This window comes from Nomascus leucogenys, chromosome 14, assembly GCF_006542625.1.
Source record: "Nomascus leucogenys isolate Asia chromosome 14, Asia_NLE_v1, whole genome shotgun sequence".
In the NCBI taxonomy this organism is placed as follows: domain Eukaryota; kingdom Metazoa; phylum Chordata; class Mammalia; order Primates; family Hylobatidae; genus Nomascus; species Nomascus leucogenys.
The window spans coordinates 38,285,050-38,311,595 of NC_044394.1; the positions used below are offsets into that span (position 1 = coordinate 38,285,050).

The following is a 26,546-nucleotide window of genomic DNA, read 5'->3' on the forward strand; positions in this document are numbered from 1 at the left end:
AACAACAATAGCTACCGCATAACAAAGGGATCCCATTAAAGCAGCTTTCACAGATTCCCTGGGACTGCATTCCTCAATAAAATATTATCACATAAATTTTTACTTCTGGCTTTAATTCTTAGGGAAACCGGGCCAAAAAAGAAGAATAAACTCTAAGAAATACTATGATGGAGGAATGAGGACTTGGTAGTGGTGTAACTGTGTATGGCAAAGATTAGGGGGAAGTTTAAAGATTAGCTCCAAGTTTGTGGGCCTGGGGACCTGGGGATGGAGGTGGAGTGAAGGTAATTTTCATAGTGGTGAGGAAAGGGGGAAGTTAAGAATCAGCCCTAGTGCTCCTTACGGTATGAGAGGGGCTTGTCTATATCCCAAATATATGGTTTAAAAGTCTCTGGGTCTCCTGGGTCACAGCCCTCACCCTGTATCCCCTTATCCCTCTTTGGTAGGTCTACATTTAATATGAGGTTGGGACAATCTGAGTTTTACCCTTAACTATTTTATGGCATAAGGTTTAATAAAGAGGAATACAGTCAGGATGACAGACTTATGAAATCATTCTCCCAATCTTTATTTTAATATATAGTTTAACAACAGAAACCTAAACATAACACTACCATTTTTTTTTTAGAAAAAAAAAAGCAGACTAAAGTAGCAAAGGCATTTGTCTAAATTGGCTATAATGAGACCAAAGAACCCTTCTAAAGCAGATACGAAAACAAAAGCAAGGACTGGAGTGTGAAGAAGAAGGGAAAACATTTGAAAACTTTTATTTCCAAGCCTACCAATCAGTAAATATTATCCCCCATTGTGAATGAACCCCACATGAGGCTCTCTGCAGGTGGATACTAAAGAAATCCTAGGCATTAGATATATTCTCAGAACATGAAATGTGGTAGGAGGTATAGGCCTCATGAGAATAAACTAAATCAGGATATTTACACAGAACCATCAAGTCCAGTACAGACTGAAGTATGCAGCTGCTGTCCACCCAAAGTAGCTCAAATCTAACGTGCTCAAAAGTAGAACTCATCTGCTCTTTCTTTTGTAGTTCCTATTTCAGTTGGAGGCATCCAATTGCTTGTGCCAGAAAGCTGGTTACCATTCTTGACTCCTCCTTCTCCCTTCCCCTCCCTATCATTATTTAAATGACCAAATACTATCAGCTTTAACCCAAATGTTTTTCAAATCTGCCTCTAGGGGAGGCAGCCTGTGTAAACCGCAGTGTAGGCTAACATTATTCCAGCTTAGATATCTACGGGGAGGAATCTCTTTAGACTCAAATTTCTTTTCTAAGTGAGTGAAATACAATGACTTTCAAACCTAACAAAATCAGGAACTTGTCTGCACCCTTCCATCTGTGGGAAATTGACATGGACTCCTAAAGATTGCTGTACATGTCAAACCAAATGGCAGATAGAAAAGGTGGGGCCTGTTGGGGGGTAGGGGCAAGGGGAGGGAGAACATTAGGACATACACCTAATGCATGCGGGGCTTAAAACCTAGATGATGGGTTGATAGGTGCAGCAAACCACCATGTCACATGTATACCTATGTAACAAGCCTGCATGTTCTGCACATGCATACCAGAACTTAAAATAAAATAAAATAAAATAAAATAAAATAAAGGGTGGTTGAGGACCCAAAGGACCCTAATAATGTCAACACAAACACATTTTATTGGACATTCTTAAGTCTTCTCTGACTTGGTAACTGCATGTGCTAATCTTGGGAAAGTCAGCTGCCAGAACTTTGGGAAGCAGAAAATTGGATACATGAGCTTGATTATTCAAATAAATGATTTGATACCTAAATTATCTGGATAATTGCCTCCTTATGGTCTAGGGCAACCTGACCCCCCCATACTCCTAGAGCCACAGGAAATCTGAGAGTCATAATTGCCTGTGGGAAACTAAATAGAGTGTCTGAGGGGGTGTCTGCAGAGTAGGAAATGAAAACCAACTGTTCAAAGTGGCAAATGAGTAACGTGTTCATTGTGACAGGTAGAAAATCAGCCCAGGCTGGGAGGAAGTCAGGAGAGTAAATTTTGGTTGGTGTCTGACAAGTTCCTCATCCTGTCTATTTTTTAAACTTTGGTTGATTCATTCCCAAGTAACCCTTACCCAGTGTTAGTTTCTTGTTTATTCTATGCTCACATAGCACCAGGGAACTGTCTGTACCACATATTTGCACTTATTTATATGCTGCTTTGTAAATGTTTTTAAGCCCTTTTTCTACATGTGTGCCATGTTTTCTGAAGTGGATTTATGTTCTTTGATGTAGTCTCTTCAATAGTCATTTCCTGCTTTCCTCTCATTTGCATTTTACAGCTCTGTTCATTTGATATTGTCTCATGAAGACTTCCATGTAACTTCTTAATAACTTTATCTACACTTTGCCCTCCTTCTGCTGTTGAGTAAAAGTATGAAAGCAATGCTGCATGTGCAGTCAAGATATAGTACACCTGCTATTAGGTTTCTGCTTTACAGTGATCTGCTTTAAGACAACAACTCAAGCAACTCTGCATCTAAAAGCCTGGATTCCTTGTGCATACTTTGTGTCATTGTCCATGATGCACAACAAGCTGAGCCCCTTCCTGTTCCCACATAACAACATGGACTTTGCCCTACTCTGCTTGGAAACCCCTTTCCCCTTCTGCACTTGGGAAGTCAGCAAGAAACTCATGCTTCAAACCCTAGCTCAGAGGGTTGAGAACCTAGCTCCTCTCCCAGGCAAATATTCACTCATCTCATCTGCTCCCAGAATACTTTTTACAAACATTTTCTAAGGCCCATGACCATTTTATGATTTTGTTTTGTTTTCACATTGGTCTTCACCAAAATGCATACTTCAAGACCACCGCTTATTCATTTTTATAACCACATTACCAAATACTGCAGCTGTCACACAATGGATACTCATAAAATATTGGAGAATAAATATTCAGGGGATAAGTTCTTGTGTGGAATGTTGATAGTTCTCTGTTCTATATTCCCATCCCTCCAAGGAGCCTGCCAGGATGAATTCTTCCAGCTTCATTCTTCATACACCTTCTCTGCCTCAAGAACCAGTGTCCTGCTGGTCCCAGTCCATCCCTGCTGTTATCCCAACTCTTCCATTAATTGGCAGAGGCAGAATGGGGCCCCGAGGTGGTTTAAATAAACCATTTGTTCATTTATCAGATATTTATTCCAGTGTTTGTCTCAATATTTATTTCATGTCTACCCTGTGTCAGGTGCAGTTTGTTTTATATGCTGTTGATATACCAGTTAACAAGATAGTCAAAGTCCCCATCCTCCTGATGCTTATATTTTAATGGTTTAGTTTGGAGAGTGAGCTGATGGACAGATTAAAAATGGAAAACAAAGTTTTTTGCCTACATTGTCTGATCAATTCAAAGCTATATAAATCTTCATTTTTCCACTTGAGTTTGGTAATTGAGTCCTATCTGCATGTGTCTTTCTGTTGTCCTATTTCCCAGAAAAAAAAACAACATATACCATGGCCACACTTGTCCCTAGCACCTATGCCATGCTATAAGTAGACACTTACACCTATGCATATATACACTACACTCAACAGCTATACAATGTATACATTCACTGATCATCCATTCACCCAAATATCAAACCTCCCAAAGTATAAGGTATGTCACCTTCCCCTCCACTATTACATATCCATTCTCATGCATTTCTTTCTTTCCTTCCTTCCTTCTTCCCTTCCTTCCTTCCTTCCTGTCTCCCTCCCTCCTTCTTCTTTCTTTTTTCTTTCTTTCTTTTCTCTTTCTTTCTTTCTTTCTTTCTTTCTTTCTTTCTTTCTTTCTCTTCCTTCCTTTCTTTTTCTGCCTTTCTTTTTTCTTTCCTTTCTTCTCTTTCTTTCCTTTCTTCTCTTTCTTTCTTTCCTTCTTTCTTTCTCTCTCTCTTTCCTTCCTTCCTTCCTTCCTTCCTTCCTTCCTTCCTTCCTTCTTTCCTTCTTTCTTTCTTTCATCTCACTCTGTTGCCCAGGCTACAGTGCAGTGGCACAAACATGGCTCACTGCAGCCTCACTTCCTGGGCTCAAGCGATCCTCCCGCTTCAGCAGCCTCCTGAGTAGCTGGGACCACAGGTTTGTGCCACCACACCTGGCTAATTTTTAAAATTTTTGTAGAGATGGGATCTGGCCATTTTGCTCAGGCTGGCCTCTAACTCCTGGCCTCAAGCCATCCTCCTGCTTGGGCCTCCCAAAGTACTGGAATTATTAGTGTGAGCCACTGCATGTGGCCTGGGTGCATTTTCTAATGCATGTGCATACAGATGCACATAAATATGACCACACACACACGCACATGTGCATATAGTGGCAGTTAGTAAAACACTTTCACAGAGGGCCTAATGATAACTTTTATTTCTTTGTGTGTGGTGATTTGCAATTTCTAAATGTTTTCCCATCCATTGAACTCCTTTGATCTTCCTACCAAATTCTCTATGGCAGTCTATGCCCATTTTCTATGTAAGGAAACAGGATGAGCAAAAAAAAGAGAGAGAAAGATCCATATTTACTGAAGAAATGACTACAGCATGCACACATGCGCGTGCGCACACACACACGCACACACAACCTGGGCCTGGTCATGGGGCTGCGCATTTTTGCACATATCATCTCTGTGAAATATCATTTTACCCATCTTACAGATGAGGTAGCATTTGAACTATATCATGAAACATTGCACGGACCCCTATTTTCTCACGAGTTCAGCAAATTGGCATTTAAGTCATCCCAGATCGATGGCTATTATAAGGGCTGTCCTAAGGGGTACCAAAGAGAAGAGTCTTTTCCATCAGGATTTTTTTTTCCTCTAACTCGGTCCCAGCCTCTGTGGTTCCTTGTGGTTTTTACTTCCTCAGAAAGAATGAAGCACAGCTGCCAGTTGTCCTCTGAATAACTCTTCAGAGATTTGAAGGCTGTTATGCTGTTGAAGACAGGTGTCTCCCAGTTCCCATCACTTCATGTTGGAGTGGACTTAATTAAGTGTTCCGCAGTAGAGGCTCAAAGCCATAATGTAAAGAGCACCCCCTCTTTTTCATTATCTTGACTCAAAGACGTGTTTCACACAGGTCAGATAACCTTGCAAAAATCTACTGGCCTGCCCACCAATGTTCAGTGTGGATTTGTATAAATAGTCATGGAAGACAGAAGGCTTGGGACCCAGTTTTCAGCATCTTTTATAGCACGCCTCCCTGCCTTTCACATCCTAGCCTTCTCCCCCGGACTTTCCTTGCTTCTCTCCACAGATCTAAGTTTACCCCTTTTCCCCACTCTTTTCTGCCATTCCTTGTAAAGTACACACACAGAGGCACACACATGGAATCTTTTCCATGGCCCATCACTTTGGTCCTTTACTCCCTGACTTGGTTTTTCTCTATTTAGTTTCCTTACATCTTTCTAGCACTTACCTCTGAAGCTCAGCAAACTGCCTCCTGGTTCTGTCCTTGTCTCTCTTTGCTGTGGTCTCTGCTTCACGAGTGCTTTCCAATCTCCCCCACGGTACTGAACTCTCCCAGTGGGAAGGGACTATATCTCCTCCTTTTGAATTTTCCCCCTGTTCCCTGAACATACGGTGGCCATCTCAGAAGTGACTGACCTACACAAGATGTGATGATCCTCCAAATCAGTGGATTTTTTTTTACAAGTTTTGTTTCTAATTGTCACATAATAATTGTACATATTCGTGGGGTATAGTGTGATGTCTCCATACATGGATATATCATGTAATAACCAAATCAGGGTAATTAGCAGATCTTTCACCTCAAACATTTATCAAGTCTTTGTGGTGAAAACATCCAAAACCCTCTCTTCTACCTATTTTGGAGTTATTTCTTAAATTCCTATTTAAGGCCTTGCTCTAATTTTGGATATGAATTCAGCTTTAGTCAAGAACAATTTTTCGTGCTTATGGCATTAGCTCAGGATGACAGAGAAAGTGTAAGAGAGGAAAAAAATATGATTCTGTGGATGAACACAATTTCTTGGGCCAATGAACTGAGACAGTTAACATGTTTATTATGTTTAAACTATTCAGTGATTAATTTAGGGAATTTTATAGACAGTTTAATACTCTCCCAGCATAAGGAATAAGCCATTTTATATAAAAGAAGAGAGAAAGAACCCTGAGATATATCTACCTCTGATGATGAATATGACAAATGAAAAATGGGGACATTAGAAATTTTTCCTTAAATTGTATAGTTCAGAATGAAGGTACAAATAGTCAACCCCCAAATGTTGGGGCATGTATATTACGTCCAGGAAATTTAAAATCCTGATTTGACCATTCTTTGCCCTTCAGCATATACCTTGGCTTCCCTACCCTAGTCGTTCCCAAGTTGACAATGCAAACACTTTCCAGTGAATGCTTATGTAAATCATATATTGCTAAGGCAACTGCTTGGGCAAAAAACAAATTTAAAAACTAGTCTTTTGATCTCTATTTTTTTATTGTCCACTTTAATTTTATTGGCCAGGATCAATAGTTGCCTGGGTTTAAACCAAGACTATTTATTGAGTGCCTGGGCTAGGTATGGTAGAGGTGGCAAGGTGAGGTCAATGCAAGACATTACAAGAACTAATTGTGTTACTTGAAGTGGATGTGGCTGTCTGGATCATCTCTACACCTACTCTATTTACTGCCTGAAATGCCCATTCTGCCCCACACCCCGTGGTTCAATCTTTTTTACTTCACCTTTTCTATTCTCTGGTTTTCCCACCTGTACCTTTTCAGGACTGCTATACATACACATACAGGAAAAACAAACAAACAAAAAACCTCATTTCCTCTTTCCCTTCCTCTTTTCCTCTCTTTTGGTTACTAGATGCATATGTATGGTACTAAAGGTGCCTTCTGATGTTGTCAACTCAGTCATGCAATTGGTCATTTTAGTGGAGAGTCGGGTGGGGGAGTGCTTCCATGAAGGGGTCACTTGATCAGGTAGCCCAACATAGACATACCATCAGCTTGTTCTCTGCATACATTTGCTCCTATTATTCTGTCTGTCTGTAATCACTCATCTATTCAACAAATATCTGTTATATGCCTACTATGTGCCAAGAATTATACTATTCCTGTGTTTTAATAGTGACATGATATTGCTGTTTCTTTCTGATTAACAGATATTTTCAAAGCTGAATGAAGAAAGCTGTATTAGGAAAACAGTTACAAGATGAAGTTGATTTTTTTTCTGATCTCTGAAGGCTTTTATTAGTGCGATGGGGGCAGGAAAGGAGGAACAATATAGCTAGTCAGAGGTCCCTTTCTCACACTAGCTCCTGCCCTGGATAGCAGGGTAGTGGGTGGGAGGTGGGGGATTGCCTACAGTCATAATCCCCCCCACCAACATTCTTACCCTCATTTTCTTGCCCCAGGGCCCCCCAACCAAAAGGGAGTCTGTAACTGTAATTAATCAGTCTGTAATCAACAAAGTCCCATTAAGAAATAATGAGGCCAGTAATGCAGTGGTTGCCATTGGTGGGGGATTAGTGAAACTCATGTGGTTTCCTGCAGCTCTCTCACTTTCTGAGGAAGTGTTGGGGAGGGGATAAATTGTCGACTCAGCACTATTAGCATTAGTCCCTGCACTCTCCCCCATACTCTCCAGTTAAACACCTTGCTGAAATTGGTTGGATGTGTTAGGTGGGACATCACTCCCATCTCTGATAAAGGCATGCATGTGAGTTCCTTGCTGTCAGGGTTACATCATAGTCATCTCTGCATTCACAGTGCCTGGCACATCGTAAGTGCCCAATAAATGTTCCATGAATGCCAGGAGAGAGTGGGTTAGAAGTGCACATTAAGCCTAAGACCCAAATGTCCCACCTTCTTGCTTAAGACATTCTCAAAAAGATTGTGGCTCCAGAAGATGGCCGAATAGGAACAGCTCCGGTCTCCAGCTCCCAGCCTGAGCGACACAGAAGACGGGTGATTTCTGCATTTCGGTTTGAGGTACCAGTTTCATCTCACTAGGGAGTGCCAAACAGTGGGTGCAGGACAGTCGGTGAAGCACACTGTGCGCGAGCCCAAGCAGGGCGAGGCATTGCCTCACTTGGGAAGCGCAAGGGGTCAGGGAGTTCCCTTTCCTAGTCAAAGAAAGGGGTAACAGACGGCACCTGGAATATCGGGTCAGTCTCACCCTAATACTGCGCTTTTCCAACGGGCCTGGAAAACGGCACACTAGGAGATTGTGTCCCGCACCTGGCTCAGAGGGTCCTATGCCCATGGAGTCTCGCTGATTGCTAGCACAGCAGTCTGAGATCAAGCTGCAAGGCGGCAGCCAGGTTGGGGGAGGGGCGCCCGCCATTGCCCAGGCTTGCTTAGGTAAACAAAGCAGCCAGGAAGCTCGAACTGGGTGGAGCCCACCACAGCTCAAGGAGGCCTGCCTGCCTCTGTAGGCTCCACCTCTGGGGGCTGGGCACAGACAAACAAAAAGTCAGCAGGAACCTCCACAGACTTAAATGACCCTGTCTGACTGACAGCTTTGAAGAGAGTAGTGGTTCTCCCAGCACGCAGCTGGAGATCTGAGAACAGACAGACTGCCTCCTAAAGTGGGTCCCTCACCCCTGAGCAGCCTAACTGGGAGGCATCCCCCCAGTAGGGACAGACTGACACCTCACTCAGCCGGGTACTCCTCTGAGACAAAACTTCCAGAGGAACTATCAGACAGCTGAATTTGTGGTCTCACGAAAATCCACTGTTCTGCAGCCACCGCTGCTGACAGCCAGCCAAACAGGGTCTGGAGTGGACCTCTAGTAAACTCCAACAGACCTGCAGCTGAGGGTCCTGTCTGGTAGAAGGAAAACTAACAAACAGAAAGGACATCCACACCAAAAACCCATCTGTACATCACCATCATCAAAGACCAAAAGTAGATAAAACCACAAAGATGGGGAAAAAACAGAGCAGAAAAACTGGAAACTCTAAAAAGCAGAGCACCTCTCCTCCTCCAAAGGAACGCAGTTCCTCACCAGCAACGGAACAAAGCTGGATGGAGGATGACTTTGACGAGTTGAGAGAAGAAGGCTTCAGACGATCAAACTACTCTGAGCTACGGGAGGAATTCAAAACAATAGCAAAGAAGTTAAAAACTTTGAAAAAGAATTAGAAGAATGGATAACTAGAATAACCAATGGAGAGAAGGGCTTAAAGGAGCTGATGGAGCTGAAAGCCAAGTTTTGAGAACTACGCGAAGATTGCAGAAGCCTCGGTAGCAGATGCAATCAACTGGAAGAAAGGGTATCGCTGATGGAAGATGAAATGAATGAAATGAAGCGAGAAGGGAAGTTTAGAGAAAAAAGAATAAAAAGAAATGAACAAAGCCTCCAAGAAATTTGGGACTATGTGAAAAGACCAAACCTATGTCTGATTGGTGTACCTGAAAATGATGGGGAGAATGGAACCAAGTTGGAAAACACTCTGCAAGATATTATCCAGGAGAACTTCCCCAATCTAGCAAGGCAGGCCAGCATTCAGATTCAGGAAATACAGAGAATGCCACAAAGATACTCCTCGAGAAGAGCAACTCCAAGACACATAATTGTCAGATTCACCAAAGTTGAAATGAAGGAAAAAATGTTAAGGGCAGCCAGAGAGAAAGGTCGGGTTACCCACAAAGGGAAGCCCATCAGACTAACAGCTGATCTCTCGGCAGAAACTCTACAAGCCAGAAGAGAGTGGGGGCCGATATTCAACATTGTTAAAGAAAAGAATTTTCAACCCAGAATTTCATATCCAGCCAAACTAAGCTTCATAAGTGAAGGAGAAATAAAATACTTTACAGACAAGCAAACACTGAGTGATTTTGTCACCACCAGGCCTGCCCTAAAAGAGCTCCTGAAGGAAGCACTAAACATGGAAAGGAACAACCGGTACCAGCCACTGCAAAAACATGCCAAATTGTAAAGACCATCGAGGCTAGGAAGAAACTGCATTAACTAACGAGCAAATAACCAACTAACATCATAATGACAGGATCAGATTCACACATAACAATATTAACGTTAAATGTAAATGGGCTAAATGCTCCAATTAAAAGACACAGTCTGGCAAACTGGATAAGGAGTCAGGACCCATCAGTGTGCTGTATTCAGGAAACCCATCTCATGTGCAGAGACACACATAGACTCAAAATAAAGGGATGGAGGAAGATCTATCAAGCAAATGGAAAACAAAAAAAGGCAGGGGTTGCAATCCTAGTCTCTGATAAAATAGACTTTAAACCAACAAAGATCAAAAGAGACAAAGAAGGCCACTACATAATGGTAAAGGGGTCAATTCAACAAGAAAAGCTAACTATCCTAAATATATATGCACCCAACACAGGAGCACCCAGATTCATAAAGCAAGTCCTGAGTGACCTACAAAGGGACTTAAACTCCCACACAATAATAATGGGAGATTTTAACACCCCACCGTCAACATTAGACAGATCAACGAGACAGAAAGTTAACAAGGATATCCAGGAATTGAACTCAGCTCTACATAAAGTGGACCTAATAGACATCTACAGAACTCTCCACCCCAAATCAACAGAATATACATTTTTTTCAGCACCACACCACACCTATTCCAAAATTGACCACATAGTTGGAAGTAAAGCTCTCCTCAGCAAATGTAAAAGAACAGAAATTATAACAAACTGTCTCTCAGACCACAGTGCAATCAAACTAGAACTCAGGATTAAGAAACTCACTCAAAACCACTCAACTACATGGAAACTCAACAACCTGCTCCTGAATGACTATTGGGTACATAATGAAATGAAGGCAGAAATAAAGATGTTCTTTGAAACCAATGAGAACAAAGACACAACATACCAGAATCTCTGGGACACGTTCAAAGCAGTGTGTAGAGGGAAATTTATAGCACTAAATGCCCACAAGAGAAAGCAGGAAAGATCCAAAATTGACACCCTAACATCACAATTAAAAGAACTAGAAAAGCAAGAGCAAACACATTCAAAAGCTAGCAGAAGGCTAGAAATAACTAAAATCAGTGCAGAACTGAAGGAAATAGAGACACAAAAAACCCTTCAAAAAATTAATGAATCCAGGAGCTGGTTTTTTGAAAAGATCAACAAAATTGATAGACTGCTAGCAAGACTAATAAAGAAGAAAAGAGAGAAGAACCAAATAGATGCAATAAAAAATGAAAAAGGGGATATCACCACCGATCCCACAGAAATACAATCTACCATCAGAGAATACTACAAACACCTTTATGCAAATAAACTAGAAAATCTAGAAGAAATGGATAAATTCCTCGACAAATACACCCTCCCAAGACTAAACCAGGAAGAAGTTGAATCTCTGAATAGACCAATAACAGGTTCTGAAATTGTGGCAATAATCAATAGCTTACCAACCAAAAAGAGTCCAGGACCTGATGGATTCACAGCTGAATTCTACCAGAGGTACAAGGAGGAACTGGTACCATTCCTTCTGAAACTATTCCAATCGATAGAAAAAGAGGGAATCCTCCCTAACACATTTTATGAAGCCAGCATCGTCCTGATACCAAAGCCTGGCAGAGACATAACCAAAAAAGAGAATTTCAGACTAATATCCTTGATGAACATTGATGCAAAAATCCTCAATAAAATACTGGCAAACCGAATCCAGCAGCACATCAAAAAGCTTATCCACCATAATCAAGTGGGCTTCATCCCTGGGATGCAAGGCTGGTTCAACATACGCAAATCAATAAATGTAATCCAGCATATAAACAGAACCAAAGACAAAAACCACATGATTATCTCAATTGATGCAGAAAAGGCCTTTGACAAAATTCAACAACCCTTCATGCTAAAAACTCTCAATAAATTAGATATTGATGGGACGTATCTCAAAATAATAAGAGCTATCTATGACAAACCCACAGCCAATATCATACTGAATGGGCAAAAACTGGAAGCATTCCCTCTGAAAACTGGCACAAGACAGGGATGCCCTCTCTCACTGCTCCTATTCAACATAGTGCTGGAAGTTCTGGCCAGAGCAATCAGGCAGGAGAAGGAAATAAAGGGTATTCAATTAGGAAAAGAGGAAGTCAAATTGTCCCTGTTTGCAGATGACATGATTGTATATCTAGAAAACCCCATTGTCTCAGCCCAAAATCTCCTTAAGCTGATTAGCAACTTCAGCAAATTCTCAGAATACAAAATCAATGTACAAAAATCACAAGCATTCTTGTACACCAATCACAGACAAACAGAGAGCCAAATCATGAGTGAACTCCCATTCACAATTGCTTCAAAGAGAATAAAATACCTAGGAATCCAACTTACAAGGGATGTGAAGGACCTCTTCAAGGAGAACTACAAACCACTGCTCAATGAAATAAAAGAGGACACAAACAAATGGAAGAACATTCCATGCTCATGGGTTGGAAGAATCAATATCGTGAAAATGGCCATACTGCCCAAGGTAATTTATAGATTCAATGCCATCCCCATCAAGCTACCAATGACTTTCTTCACAGAATTGGAAAAAACGACTTTAAAGTTCATATGGAACCAAAAAAGAGCCCGCATCGCCAAGTCAATCCTAAGCCAAAAGAACAAAGCTGGAGGCATCACGCTACCTGACTTCAAACTATACTACAAGGCTACAGTAACCAAAACAACATGGTACTGGTACCACGACAGAGACATAGATCAATGGAACAGAACAGAGCCCTCAGAAATGATGCCGCATATCTACAACTATCTGATCTTTGACAAACCTGACAAAAACAAGAAATGGGGAAAGGATTTCCTATTTAATAAATGGTGCTGGGAAAACTGGCTAGCCATATGTAGAAAGCTGAAACTGGATCCCTTCCTTACACCTTATACAAAAATTAATTCAAGATGGATTAAAGACTTAAATGTTAGACCTAAAACCATTAAAATCCTACAAGAAAACCTAGGCAATACCATTCAGGACATAGGCGTGGGCAAGGACTTCATGTCTAAAACACCAAAAGCAATGGCAACAAAAGCCAAAATTGACAAATGGGATCTAATTAAACTAAAGAGCTTCTGCACAGCAAAAGAAACTACCATCAGAGTGAACAGGCAACCTACAGAATGGGAGAAAATTTTTGCAACCTACTCATCTGACAAAGGGCTAATATCCAGAATCTACAATGAACTCAAACAAATTTACAAGAAAAAAACAAACAACCCCATCAAAAAGTGGGCAAAGGACATGAACAGACACTTCTCAAAAGAAGACATTTATGCAGCCAAAAAACACATGAAGAAATGCTCATCATCACTGGCCATCACAGAAATGCAAATCAAAGCCACAGTGAGATACCATCTCACACCAGTTAGAATGGCCATCATTAAAAAATCAGGAAACAACAGGTGCTGGAGAGGATGTGGAGAAATAGGAACACTTTTACACTGTTGGTGGGACTGTAAACTAGTTCAACCATTGTGGAAGTCAGTGTGGCGATTCCTCAGGGATCTAGAACTAGAAATACCATTTGACCCAGCCATCCCATTACTGGGTATATACCCAAAGGACTATAAATCATGCTGCTGTAAAGACACATGCACACGTATGTTTATTGCGGCACTATTCACAATAGCAAAGAGTTGGAACCAACCCAAGTGTCCAACAATGATAGACTGGATTAAGAAAATGTGGCACATATACACCATGGGATACTATGCAGCCATAAAAAATGATGAGTTCATGTCCTTTGTAGGGACATGGATGAAACTGGAAAACATCATTCTCAGTAAACTATCGCAAGGACAAAAAACCAAACACCGCATGTTCTCACTCATAGGTGGGAATTGAACAATGAGAACTCATGGACACAGGAAGGAGAACATCACATTCCGGGGACTGTTGTGGGGTTGGGGGAGGGGGGAGGGACCGCATTAGGAGATATACCTAATGCTAAATGACGAGTTAATGGGTGCAGGAAATCAACATGGCACATGGATACATACGTAACAAACCTGCACATTGTGCACATGTACCCTAAAACCTAAAGTATAATAATAAAAAAAAAAAAAAAATATGGACCAGAAAAGAAACATAAAAAAAAAAAAAAAAAGATTGTGGCTCCATGAGCATCTGCGTAAATATGATTGACTGAAGAGGATCTTGGTACTAGGGACTTTAAGCTCTTTTCACACTCGTTGCATATTTTATCTTGCCTTTGTTGTAATTACCTATATATGAGGGCATAAGTTCTTGGAGGGATATGACCATTTTATATACTTTTATATTCCACAGAGTATATGTTGGGTGTAAAGCTCTAAGGTATATTTGGCAGCAGCAAGGATTGAAACTAGACATATGGAAAAGTTGCCATGCCAGAAAGTCAATGCCAAAGGTCCCCAGAATACCCTTCTCTATTAATTTTAGAGTTCAGTAAAATAGTAAAAGCTAAATTGGGAGGGAACTAATCAATCTGGAGTTTTCCGAAATGCATTATATGATCTGTGTCAGGGGAGCTTGCTCTGCATGAAAATGTAGTTCATTCACCTTCCTAACATGAATCCTGTGGAGTCTAAAGAGTCTTACATGTGGCCAGGTGCGGTGGTTCATGCCTGTAATCCTAGCACTTTGAGAGGCTGAGGCGGGTGGATCATGAGGTCAGGTTTTGAGACCAGCCTGGCCAACATAGTGAAAACCTGTCTCTCTAAAAATACAAAAAATTAGCCTGGCCTGGTGGCGTGCACCTGTAGTCCCAGCTACTTGGAAGGCTGAGGCAGGAGAATGGCTTGAACCCGGGAGGTGGAGGTTGCAGTGAGCTGAGATCATGCCATTGCACTCCAGCCTGGGTGACAGAGTGAGACTCCATCTCAAAAAAAAAAAAAAAACAGTCTTACATGTGGAAGCAGTAGAATGATCTCCCCAAGTGTGTTTCAGCCCAAAGCACCTGGGAGCTTGTGCAGCATTAGCATCTTTTGAGCTTGTGGTTTTTATTGTTTTCCGCAGCCTAGAACTAGATGGCCCAGTCAGGAAACTGAAGGATAGCAATCCATATCATTCATTCGTTTACTTTCACAACACTGCCTGTAAGTTGTACAAACTCTTCTCAAGCAAAGACGGTTCATAACTTCTTTCAAGGTAGAAAGTTCTTCTAAAGAAGGAGTCAATATGGGGTGGGGGTTATGGACACCTACTTCAAGTCACATAGATTTGGGTTTTAACCCAGAACGGTTTCAATGCATTCTCCTGTTTAGTTGAACAAATTACTTAATCTTATGTCTGAAATGGTGCTAACAATACCTATCACACAGTTTGTGAGGATTAAAAGAAAAGAAGATATATAGAGCATCTCCTAGCACTGTGCCTGGCTCACAGTGAGTGCTCAAAATGATAGTTACGGAGAATAGAGCTAAATTCAGCTTCAGTCTGTCCTTTTCCAGTATGTGCTGCATGATTCTGCCTAGGTTTGTGTGAGCTCTGCGATTGTTCCTCATGTGTCTTTATGTTTTGTTTCTCTACTTAGGCTGTAAGCACCTCTTAACCAGGATCTGATATTCTTTCATATTATTGAGTTCCACAGAAGTCTTTAGGGCAGGACCCCTGCTCAGGCATCAAATAATTATAATTGGTCCATCTGCCATTTCAAGTTCATGAAATGTGTTATTTGATCTTCTACATCAACGGACCTTGCTCTGTATTAAGATACAGTTTATCTACTTTCCTTAAGTGCATCCAGTGGAGACTAAAAAGCCTTATATGTGGTTTGAAGAAAAAAGAAGGTCCGGAACATCAGTGTACCTTGAAGGTGGTAGAAGAGAAGAGAGAACCTTCAAGGCTGGGTGAGAAAATTGGGCCTGTTAGACTTGACTGAATCCACGCATTGAATAGAGTCTTCTCTTCCAAGGCTGCAGGCATGAGCTTTGCAAGTTTGAGCACACAAACTCCTGGCCTGAAACCACAGCTTCAGAATGAGCCTGGCCCTAGGAGTTATCTCCGTAATCTCCTTCCCTTCCCCAGATTAGAGTTATTTTTTCCCTTCTTTCTTCTGATGATGAGGATATAATTCTGGCAAGAGTTGACCATTTCCCCAATATCTGTTCATTTTTACCATTATTTGGTGTGTTATTCATTTTTGGAATGATTTGCAGTGAATATTTTATCATGGCCCAGCATGCTCCTGTTATCCTGCATTCTTCAGCACAGCCATCTCTTCACTCATCATTTGGCGAGGGCTAGAATAAAACAAACCTTCTGAATATTTGTTCCTCTTACAGAAAACCTTCTTGCTAAGTCAGACCCCTCAGGGAGCACCTTCCTGTGTTGTATCCGAAATCTCCTGTTTTGGCTATTAGTGTCATAGTTTGCTACCCGAAGTATGGTAATGGAGACCACAGAGAACCCTCCCCAAAATGGTGAAAAGCCTTAGAAGCCTTTGTTTTAAAAGATGTGGAGATGAATTCCTGAGAGTTTAGATGCTTCTCCCACCCCTCCTCCTCTGGCCTCATGATGTCCTGCCATTCGTACATTTGAGACATGTGCTGAAGAATATCTACCCATCCTGCACATCTTCACCTGGAAGAATGCTGGCTGATTCCATGTGTCCCACAAGGGGATGTGTTGATTTGGATAGTGGGCAGCAGAAAGCCTTTGCTATTCAGAATATGGAAATGGGAGAAATGGAGCCAGAAAATGTTACAGAACAGTGAGAGAAGAAAAGGAAAACTACCCAAAGTACAGCTGACCTGTTTAAAAGCAGAATATACTTAAAATACCCCAAAGACTGAGGCTTTTGTAACATGAGTGATGAGTATTAAAGGTAAAAGATCCCTGTTTTCAAACAGAGGTATTCCTAAACCTACCAAGCAAAGGAGAATCCACAATATCTGTTGTGGTAGGAAGTTCTTCTGAAGTCTAACCTTAATCCCTCCAATGCTATTTTATTTGCCTATATTAATATGTTGCTTTGTAATTGTTCTTAGGTTGCTTTTATTGTGTGTGTTTTGCCCTCACAGGTAAACTCCTCCAGGGCAGGACCTGACTCTTCTGAGGAATTTTTTAATCATCCTCCCCAGAAGTGCCCACGTCAAGGCCATAGTAGAAAAGGAGCTTAAGAGCAATCCTTAAGCAACCACACTTGGAAGCATCCTGCATCAGAGGCATTTGTTCCAGACTCAGATTTAATCCACTATTTCCTTTTCGTAAGACAAGTGTTGTCTGAAGGAGTCTGTGTGTGATTTTGAGACAAAAGGATTGCAGAACTCAGCTCCCAGGTTGTCTCATATCTGATTCTTCGAAAGGGGAAAAGAAGTGAACTCTTCTGCACAATAGCTGAGCAGACAGGAGAGAAAAAGCTTGAAGATGCACAGTGGAGCAAGGCTAATTGGAGCCTTCCTCGGAGCATCTCAACTCTCCCAGTTTTACCTATCCCATTCCTTGCCATTCCCACCTGTAATTCTGTCTTGGCAAGAACACCACATTGAAGGTTCTCAAAGTACTTTGTAGACTTTAATTAGTTCTGTGGGAAGTCAGGCAAAGCTCAGCCTTCATTCTGCCAACAGAGATGACAGTGGTGGGTATGGAAGGAAGGCAAGAAGAAGATGGGCACCCAGAGCAGCTGTGCAACTTACTGAAGGCCATGTGAATAGGAGGAACTGGGTTTAAAACTCCTGAGTCTTCATAAAAGTGTCTTAGCCTTCCAGATTCCTAAACAGGTAGTGGGCTCATCCTACTAACCTACTTTGCTAGGGTGTTGTTGACGAATGCTTATAAACCCTGTCCTAGATGGTAGGTTTGGAAGATTGTTAAAGAAAGCATGTCATTAAGTACCTACTCACCCCCTTCTCAACAAATAGCCCTGGAGGGAAGAATGTTAGCCAGAATTGGAGGGCCTCCACTTCAATGAGATGAACTGAGATTCAACAACAGGAGAAATGTTCCAACAGTGAGGGAAATCAACAGTGTCCTGGGGGTGAAGGGTAGGGGTTGGGAAGGCCTAAACAGATGATCTTGTCTGCCAGACAGCCCAGACAAGATCATCACAGAATAGCTGATTCCCATTAGTCACTGTAGATGATCATTTTCTTAAAATTCAGGACACTAGTTTCCATTCCTCTCTTTGTAAGAGCAGAAGACCTCTCTGGGGCCTATCACAAGACAAGTGGGTGTTTGCAAATGAGGGACACGGTTTGAGCCTGAATTGCTCTGTGCTTCTCTAAAAGACATGATTAAGAGTTTGGGCGCTGATGTTAGAGACTGAGATTAAAATCCTTCCTTGCCACTTCCATCAGTATCAATTTGGATAAGTTTCTTAACTTCTCTAAGCCTCGATTTTCTCACCTATAAAATGGGCCTAATAATAGTGCCTAACTTAGAGGTTTGCTGTTAAGGTTAAATGCAATTATTCAGGTAAAGCCTTAATGGAGCCTGATATGTAGTAAGCACTTAATCCATTTTATCTACTGACTCTTTTCTCTGTGTGGGTTACCCACTTTGGAGATTATCCCCAGTAATTTCTTTGGTCAAGTCTTGATCTCCCTGGCCCCTTGGCTATCTTCTCCCACCATGATCAGTGAGAAGTTGAGGAACACTAATACCAAATTCTTTTTCGTGTTAGTTAGGAGAAAGCAGAATTACGAAGGTCAACCTGCTGGTGTAAAAAAATGTTACATAGATTAGCCCTGCTCTACATATTAGATATGTTCTCAAAATGCCTAAGTGGCCATTTTTTTTTAAGTTCTAGGGTACATGTGCACAATGTGCAGGTTTGTTACATAGTATACATGTGCCATGTTGGTGTCCTGCACCCATTAACTCATCATTTACATTAGGTATATCTCCTAATGCTATCCCTCCCACCCCCACCCCCTGGCAGGCCCTGGTGTGTGATGTTCCCCACCCTGTGTCCGTGTATTTTCATTGTTCAATTCCCACCTATGAGTGAGAACATGTGGTGTTTGGTTTTCTGTCCTTGTGATAGTTTGCTCAGAATAATGGTTTCCAGCTTCATCCATGTCCCTATAAAGGACATGAACTCATCCCTTTTATGGCTGCATAGTATTCTGTGGTGTATATGTGCCATATTTTCTTAATCCAGTCTATCATGGATGGACATTGGGGTTGGTTCCAAGTCTTTGCTATTATGAATAGTGCTGCAATAAACATATGTGTACATGTGTCTTTATAGCAGCATGATTTATAATCCTTTGGATATATGCCCAGTAATGGGATGGCTGGGTCAAATGGTATTTCTAGTTCTAGATCCTTGAGGAATTGCCTAAGTGGCCATTTTTATATTGGGTAATCTTTAAATGACTTTATTTGCAAGTCTGAGTAATATACTCATGGAAACAAGAATCACAGTTAAGGGAAGGGAAACTAATATTTGAGCTTGAGACACTTTCCATATCCAAGTCTAATTGAATCCTCCCAATCACCCAATAAAGAGATCTTATTACTCCCATTTTATATGTTAAACAACCAGAACTCGGAGAGGTTAATTAATACTCTCAAAATCGCTCTTCTAGGGGTGGTGGAGCCTAAGTTTGAATGCAGCTCTGGCTCCCAAACCTGTCCATTTTCTACTATGTCATGCTCAAAGGCATATTCTGCTTTTGTCCATGGTCAGCCTATGTGCATTTAAGTTTCCCACACAAATTCCAGAAGAATTTTATCAATCAATTTACATGACCTTGAGTATTAATTTATTTTAAAAATCTTTCCCCTTATGATTTAAAAAATATTCACTTTAAGAAATTATCTGCCATGTGCAGGATTATCATAAGATTAAAAAAAAAAATTAGCAGCTGGTTGTGGTGGTTCATGCCTGTAATCCCAGCACTTTGGGAGACTGAGGTGGGAGCATTGCTTGAGGCCAGAAGTTCAAGACCAGCCTGGGTAGCATAGTGAGACTCTGCCTCTACAAAAAATTAAAAAGTAGCCAAGCATGGTGGCACACGCCTGTAGTCCCAGCTACTCAGGACGCTGAGGCAAGAAGATTACTTGAGCCCAGAGGGTTGAGGCTGCAGTGAGCTATGACCACTACATTCCAATCTGGGTGAGGGGTGAGAGAAAGAGAGAGAGAGAGAGAAAGAAAGGAAAGAAAAGAAAGAAAAAGAAGAAGAAAGGAAGGAAGGAGAAAGAAAAGAAAGAGGAAAGAAAAGGGGAAGGAAGGAGGGAGGGAATGAAGGAAGGAAGGGAGGGGAGGGAATGAAGGAAGGAAGGGAGAGAAGGGAAGAAGGAAGGAAGGGAAGGGAGGGAGGGAGGCAGAGAGGGAGGGAAGGAAGGAGGAAGAGAAGGAAGGAAGGAAGGGAAGAAGGAAGGGGGGAGGGAAGGAAGGGAGGGAGGAAAGGAGGGAGGGAGGGAAGGAAGGAAGGAAGGGAAAATTATCCACATTTACTTCCATTACTATGGTTTGTCAAAAGCTGACTGTTGAACCAGGTGCAGTGGCTCACACCTGTAATGACAACACTTTGGGACGCCAAGACGGGAGGATCACTTGAGCCCAGGAATTTGAGTTCTTGTCCTACAAAATATAAATAAAAATTAGCTAGGTGTGGTGGTGTGTTCCTGTAGTCCCAGCTACTGGAGAGACTGAAGCTGGAAGATCTCTTGAGTCTAGGAGTTCGAGGCTGCAGCAAGCAATGACCATGCCGCTGCACTGCAGCCTGGGTGACAAAGTGAGACCGTGTCTCAAAAAAAAAAAAAAGCTGACTGTTGCCAGATAATAAAGAACATAATATATGATTCTAGAAAATGCAAGCTATTCCACTGCAACAGAAATCAGATCATTGGTTGCCTGGGCAGGGGTGAGGGCTGGAGGAGAAGATGGCAAAGAAACTTCTGGGGATGATGGATATATTTATTATCTTGAATGTAATGGTGGTTTTACAAATGTACACTTATGTCAAACTTTATTAAAACTTTTAAAAGCTGACTGCATATTAGTCATCTACACACAGAAGAAGTAATGCTACATTAAAAGTAAAAACAGAGCACGGATTTCCCTGCAGCTCATTGTATATAAACATACTGCCTTCTACCTACCAAGAGGGAAGCTGCTCCCCTAGACTGTGAGCTTTCCAAGGGGAAAGGTTGTGTTTTGCTTGTCCTTGAGTCCCTAGCATCTAGTGTAGTGCCTAGTACATCGGTTCTCAATAAATGTTGAATTGAACTAGATGTTTCTTTGAGAGTTTACACTGATTCCATAGAGCTCAAATGTTTAAGCAGCTTACGAAATATTAAGCAGATTTGCTGAACTGGCCAGAAGCTTTTGTAGATGTTTCAGTGCTCAGGGGTTCTAATTTTGCATGTAACCATAAAAATGGGAAGAAACGACACTGATCTACTAAATTGAGTTGTTTTGCTGTCAACCAACTTTGTGAGTCTCCAGGTCTACTTGCAAAAAAGAGTTTCTGAGAGACCTGATGATAGATAAGACGGACATCTAGAGAACAGAACGTGTTTTTAAGATGAGCAGTTGCAGATTGCAAGTGTGGCTTAAAATTGCAATCTTGTTAATATATGTAAATGAGAAAGTACATGTACTAGGGTATTCTCACACCTCACATCTATTCACTCTCAGTAGGTCAGCTTTTCCCTTACATCTCCCCCCAAATTACAGCCATCTGATGCTAACTCCCTTAACTTCTCTTCCCTTGGCCCCTAAACTTTATTATAAGCACCCAGCCTTCCCTCCACATCTCTTATACTAATTAGAGAAAGACGTAGCCTTGTTTTTAGATCAACCTCTCCACCTCTGTTCAAACACCATATTCTTCTTTCTCCTGTCCTTGGCCCATATTCTCATTTCCTCACCCAAAATAAGTTATCCTTGAGTCTCTTTTCCCTAAAACTTCAATTCTCTTTTGCTCTTCAACCCATCTTTCCAGAGCATTCCTCCTCTCAGTTTCAGACCCACCATTCACCCAGTCTCTCAGGCTAAAAATTTCACAATTATCCTCAACTCCCTGTCTTCCTTATCAAGTTAATCACTCAGGCCAGTTGAATTGCATTTCAGAAATATCTTCTTGAATACATTTCTTCTTTGTCTCCTCTTTGCCTTGCTTTGGCTCAGATTTTGATAGCCATTGCCCTGAACTACTGCAATAGCCACCATATACTTCTTTCTACCAGATGTCTTTTCCAGGTCAACTTCTACATCACCACCACCTGAATTATCTTTCAAAAAATGAATCTGATTGGTTTACTTCTCTGCTCAAACTTTGGATCTGCATTGCTGATCAAATAGAGACCAAGCTCTTGGGTGTGGCACTAACTGCCCATCAATCCTACTTTGCATTGCTTACCCTAGGCTGCTGCCACATTGAGCTTCCCGCTGTCCCATGCCCTGTGATGCCACAAGCCTCTTCATATGTCGGTTCTTCTGTCTGGAATGCCTTTCTCGTTCTCCTCCTGAGAAATTCCTACCTGATCTTCAATGCTGCCTAAACAGCACCACTTCTGAGAAGGCAACATTGATGTGTTGCTCTCTGAAGAGTTAGATGCCCCCTCTTCGGCGTGCCAGTAGCATTATGTTTTATATTTCCATTTTAACACTTATGTTGTTTTAAAGATTTTTGAAAAAAAATCTCTCTTTACCGATACTCTACAAACTAAGCTCCTTGAGGACAGGAATCAAATTTTATTTGTCTTTGTATCCCTTGTATCCAGGGCAGTGATGGACATGTAATAGAGACATTTATTGAGTGAGTGACGGAAGTAGCAGCAGTTTTCTCCTGAGCAGTCCCAGGCAGTGGGTGTGAAGTTAACAACACTTTTTTTAAAAAATATGCAAGAGAAAGTACATTAAGTGAATAGGCTACACTGGCAGGGTAATATACCCCAAAGACAAGTACAAATGATACTTGCTTTTTTCTTATTATTTGGATCAACTGATATTGTAGATTACTATTTGGGTGAACTCTGTCTCTTCTTCCTTCCTGTAATATTGATCTAATTGAGAATATAAGTCCTTCTCTTAGATTACCCACACCATTGTGCCCCTTGCCCAGCATAAACAATTGGGAGTTACCTATAATTGCTGTCTCATTCTGGGATAACCAATTTGGGTGCTATATCCTGGACAATTGTGGGTCATACATAACAGAACTTGGTATGGGTTCTCCAAAATTTTCCGTGGCTGAAATATTTATTTTGTTTGCTGTTTTCACCTTCAAACTCTGGAAACTTTTTCTTTGGTTTTGTTCACTCCTATATCTCAAGCAATTGTAACAGCGACTGATGCATAGTCGGTACTTGATAAATGGTTTTTGAATGAGTGAAAGCATTTTTATTATCTTCAGATATTTCATACATATAAAAGAATATATATAACTTAAATATAAGATGAAATAATTAGGACATATATCCATGTCCTACCACACAGCTTAAGAGATTGATTATTGTTAATATTGGTGAAGCCTGTTTGGTGTCCCTATCTGATTATATCTCTTTTCATTCCCTTTGGAGGAAACCTCCACTCCAGATTTTGCATTTATCATTCATCGCATTTCATTACGTTTTGGCTACATATAGATTCTTTACAATATATTATTTAGTTTCTGATGTGTTTTACTATGTGTAAAAGTTCTGTCATACGAATTATGTGGCAACCTGCTTTTTTCTCTCAACATCATGCTATTATACTCATCCCTATTGCTGGATATAGCTTTATTTCATTTTTACTGCTGTATTATACTTAAATAAATAAACACACCACAATTTGGCCATTCTCCCGTCAGTAGTTATTCCAGTTGTTTTCAGGTCTTTGTTTTTTATAAATGATACTGTTATAAATATTGTTGTACATGTCTCTAGAAATATATGTACAAAATTTTCTCTAGAATACATATTTAAGAACTTCTGGACACAGATAACTTTATACTCAGTAGTGAAACATTGAAAGCCTTCTGTCTAAGAGCAGGAACAAAGCAAGGATGCCTGCTCTTGCCACTTCTATTCAACATGGCACTGGAATTCCTAGTCAGAGCAGTCAAGCTAAAAAAATAAATAAATAAAAGGTCAAATGATCTTTGACAAAAGTGCCAAGACACATAATGGTGAAAGGATTATCTCTTCAACCAATGGAGTTGAGAAAACTGAATGAGAAAGAATGAAACTGGACCATTACCTAAGGCCCTGTAGAAAAATTAACTCAAATTGTGTTAGAGACCCAAACATAAGACCAAAAACTATAAGACTCCTAAAAAAAAAATAGGAGAAAAGCTGCATGACATTAGATTTGACATGATTTCTTGGACATGACATAAAAGTACAGGCAACAGAAGCAAAAATAGGCAATTGAAACTACATCAAACTTTAAAACTTCTGCACAGCAAAGGAAACAACAACTAGTTAAATTTAAATTTCAGGTAAATAACATAATGCTCTGGTGTAAGTATGTCCCGTGTAATTTAGGGATATACTGAAAAAAAAAAAAAAAGGATTTGTTATTTATCTGACATTCAGATGTAACTGGGCAGCCCGTATTTTGTCTAGGTGAACCCACCTAGACAAAACTGAAGCCAAGGGTGGGGACAGGGGCAGGCACCCATTCTGTGCTGGGGGAGCCTGCAGCAACTCTACACAGGATAGGCTTGTGGGAGGCAGAGCCAGGGACAGAGCCAGCAGCAGAGAGATGGACATATGTGTAATCCCGTGGCTTCTGGGGAAGTGGGAGAGGAAGGGTTAGAGGAAAATGAAATGAGAAATTGGTCCCCAACCCAATCAATCCCCACAGTGAGAAAGCAGGAGGAGCCCTGGCTGAGAGCCCCTTCTTTCAGGGATGTGGGCTCAGACTGACTCTCAACTCTGCACCTGCTACCCCCCAAGGCAGGACATAAGAACCGTGGGACAGCCCCAGGGCTCGGAGGGCCCCCTTTTCTCCCTCTGATGCTCTGGGTGACCTTAGACAATTCTAGGTGAAGGTCAGGCTGGGAGGTCTTCCTCTGTAAATTGTTCTGTGTATGGTTGGGATGGAGTGCTGAGGGATGTCCCTAAGTGTCTGGGCAGAGAGGTGGCCCCTTGAAGGGTCTTAAGATTTCTCCCTTGGATAGGAAAGAACTGCTGCCAACCACAGATCAGAGTTAATTATGCATCACTCTGCATAATTCCAGCCTCTTCCCAGTGTTCCCTACTCCCCACCTGTGGGTCTTGCCCGTCCTTCATTGCTCTCTCCAATAAAAAGAATCACCATAATAATTATAGATTATTGAATATCTTCTCTTGGCCCAGCATCTTGTTTCATCTTGACAACAAGCCCATGAGGTAAATGCTGTCATCACCCCCATTTCACAGATGAGGAAACCGAGGCTCAGAAAAATGAATTAAACTACTAAGGGCACCTAGAGAGTCAGCAGTGGAGGGGGATTCCACCCCAGGCCAGTGTGAGTCTGGGCTGCATGCCCGAATGTTACTGCATTCCTCTCTTGGCTTCTGTGTCATAGACCTGGTGCTCCTGTGCCCGCTGTGTCTGCCTGCCCTGCAGTTGGGAGTCTCGGAGGAAGAGCCCAGACTAGGATTTTCCTACCTAAGTCCTCTGTCCCTGGCACAGAGGAAATAATAATGTTTGTTGAAAGATTAAGGCCGGGCATGATGGCTCATGCCTGTAATACCAGCACTTTGGGAGGCGGAGGCAGGTGGATCACCTGAGGTCAGGAGTTTGAGACCAGCTTGGCCAACATAGCAAAACCCCATCTCTACTAAAAATATGAAAAAAATTAACCGCATGGTGGCATGCGCCTGTAGTCCCAGCTACTCGGAAGGCTGACGCAGGAGAATCACTTGAACTCATGAGGTGGAGGTTGCAGTGAGCCGAGAACGTACCACTGCACTCCAGCCTGGGCGACAGAGCGAGACTTTATAAAAAGAAAGAAAAAGGAAAGAAAGAAAAGAAAGAGAAAGAAAGGAGAAAGAGAGAAAGAAGAGAAAGAAAAAAGAAAGGGAAAGAGACTATGTGACTACAATCACATAGTGTAGGGTGGATCACATATGCGGCGTGGACACGCCAGACAAGGAATGATTTGTGTCCCAAGTGGGATGGTAGAAGACTACATCACACTGCTCAGAATGGCATGCAACTTAAAACTTAGGAATTGAATTGTTTATTTCTGGAATTTTCCATTGTTTTCTTTCTCTCTTTTTTTTTTTTTTTTTTTTTTTTTTTGAGACAGAGTCTCTGTCGCCCAGGCTGGAGTGCAGTGGCATGATCTTGACTCACTGCAACCTCTGCCTCCCGGTTTCAAGCGATTCTCCTGCCTCAGCCTCCCCATTAGCTGGGATTACAGGCCTTCTGCCACCACGCCCAGCTAATTTTTACATTTTTAGTAGAGACGGGGTTTCGCCATGTTGGCCAGGCTGGTCTTGAACTCCTGACGTCCGGTGATCTGCCCGTCTTAGCCTCCTGAAGTGCTGGGATTACCGGTGTGAGCCACTGCACCCAGCCTTAAACAGAATTTAATGAACTGTTAGTTTACAGCATGCAAATTTTTCTCCATTGGTAGTTTTGGAACTTGTTTTTCTGCTTCTTTGAGAAATGAGGTGTTCTACTTTTAATCTTCCTGTGTGTTATTTGGACAAGTTACCTTCCC

General features: G+C 41.6%; 1 long non-coding RNA gene across 1 annotated transcript; it reads left to right on the top strand.

The window, feature by feature from the left end:
* The first annotated feature begins 1,537 nt into the window (after positions 1-1,537).
* On the top strand, positions 1,538-18,721 carry LOC115838277. Its single transcript, XR_004033278.1, has 3 exons — positions 1,538-3,146; positions 7,144-7,972; positions 16,974-18,721. It is a non-coding gene; the product is annotated as an uncharacterized LOC115838277 (long non-coding RNA).
* Positions 18,722-26,546: the final 7,825 nt, after the last annotated feature.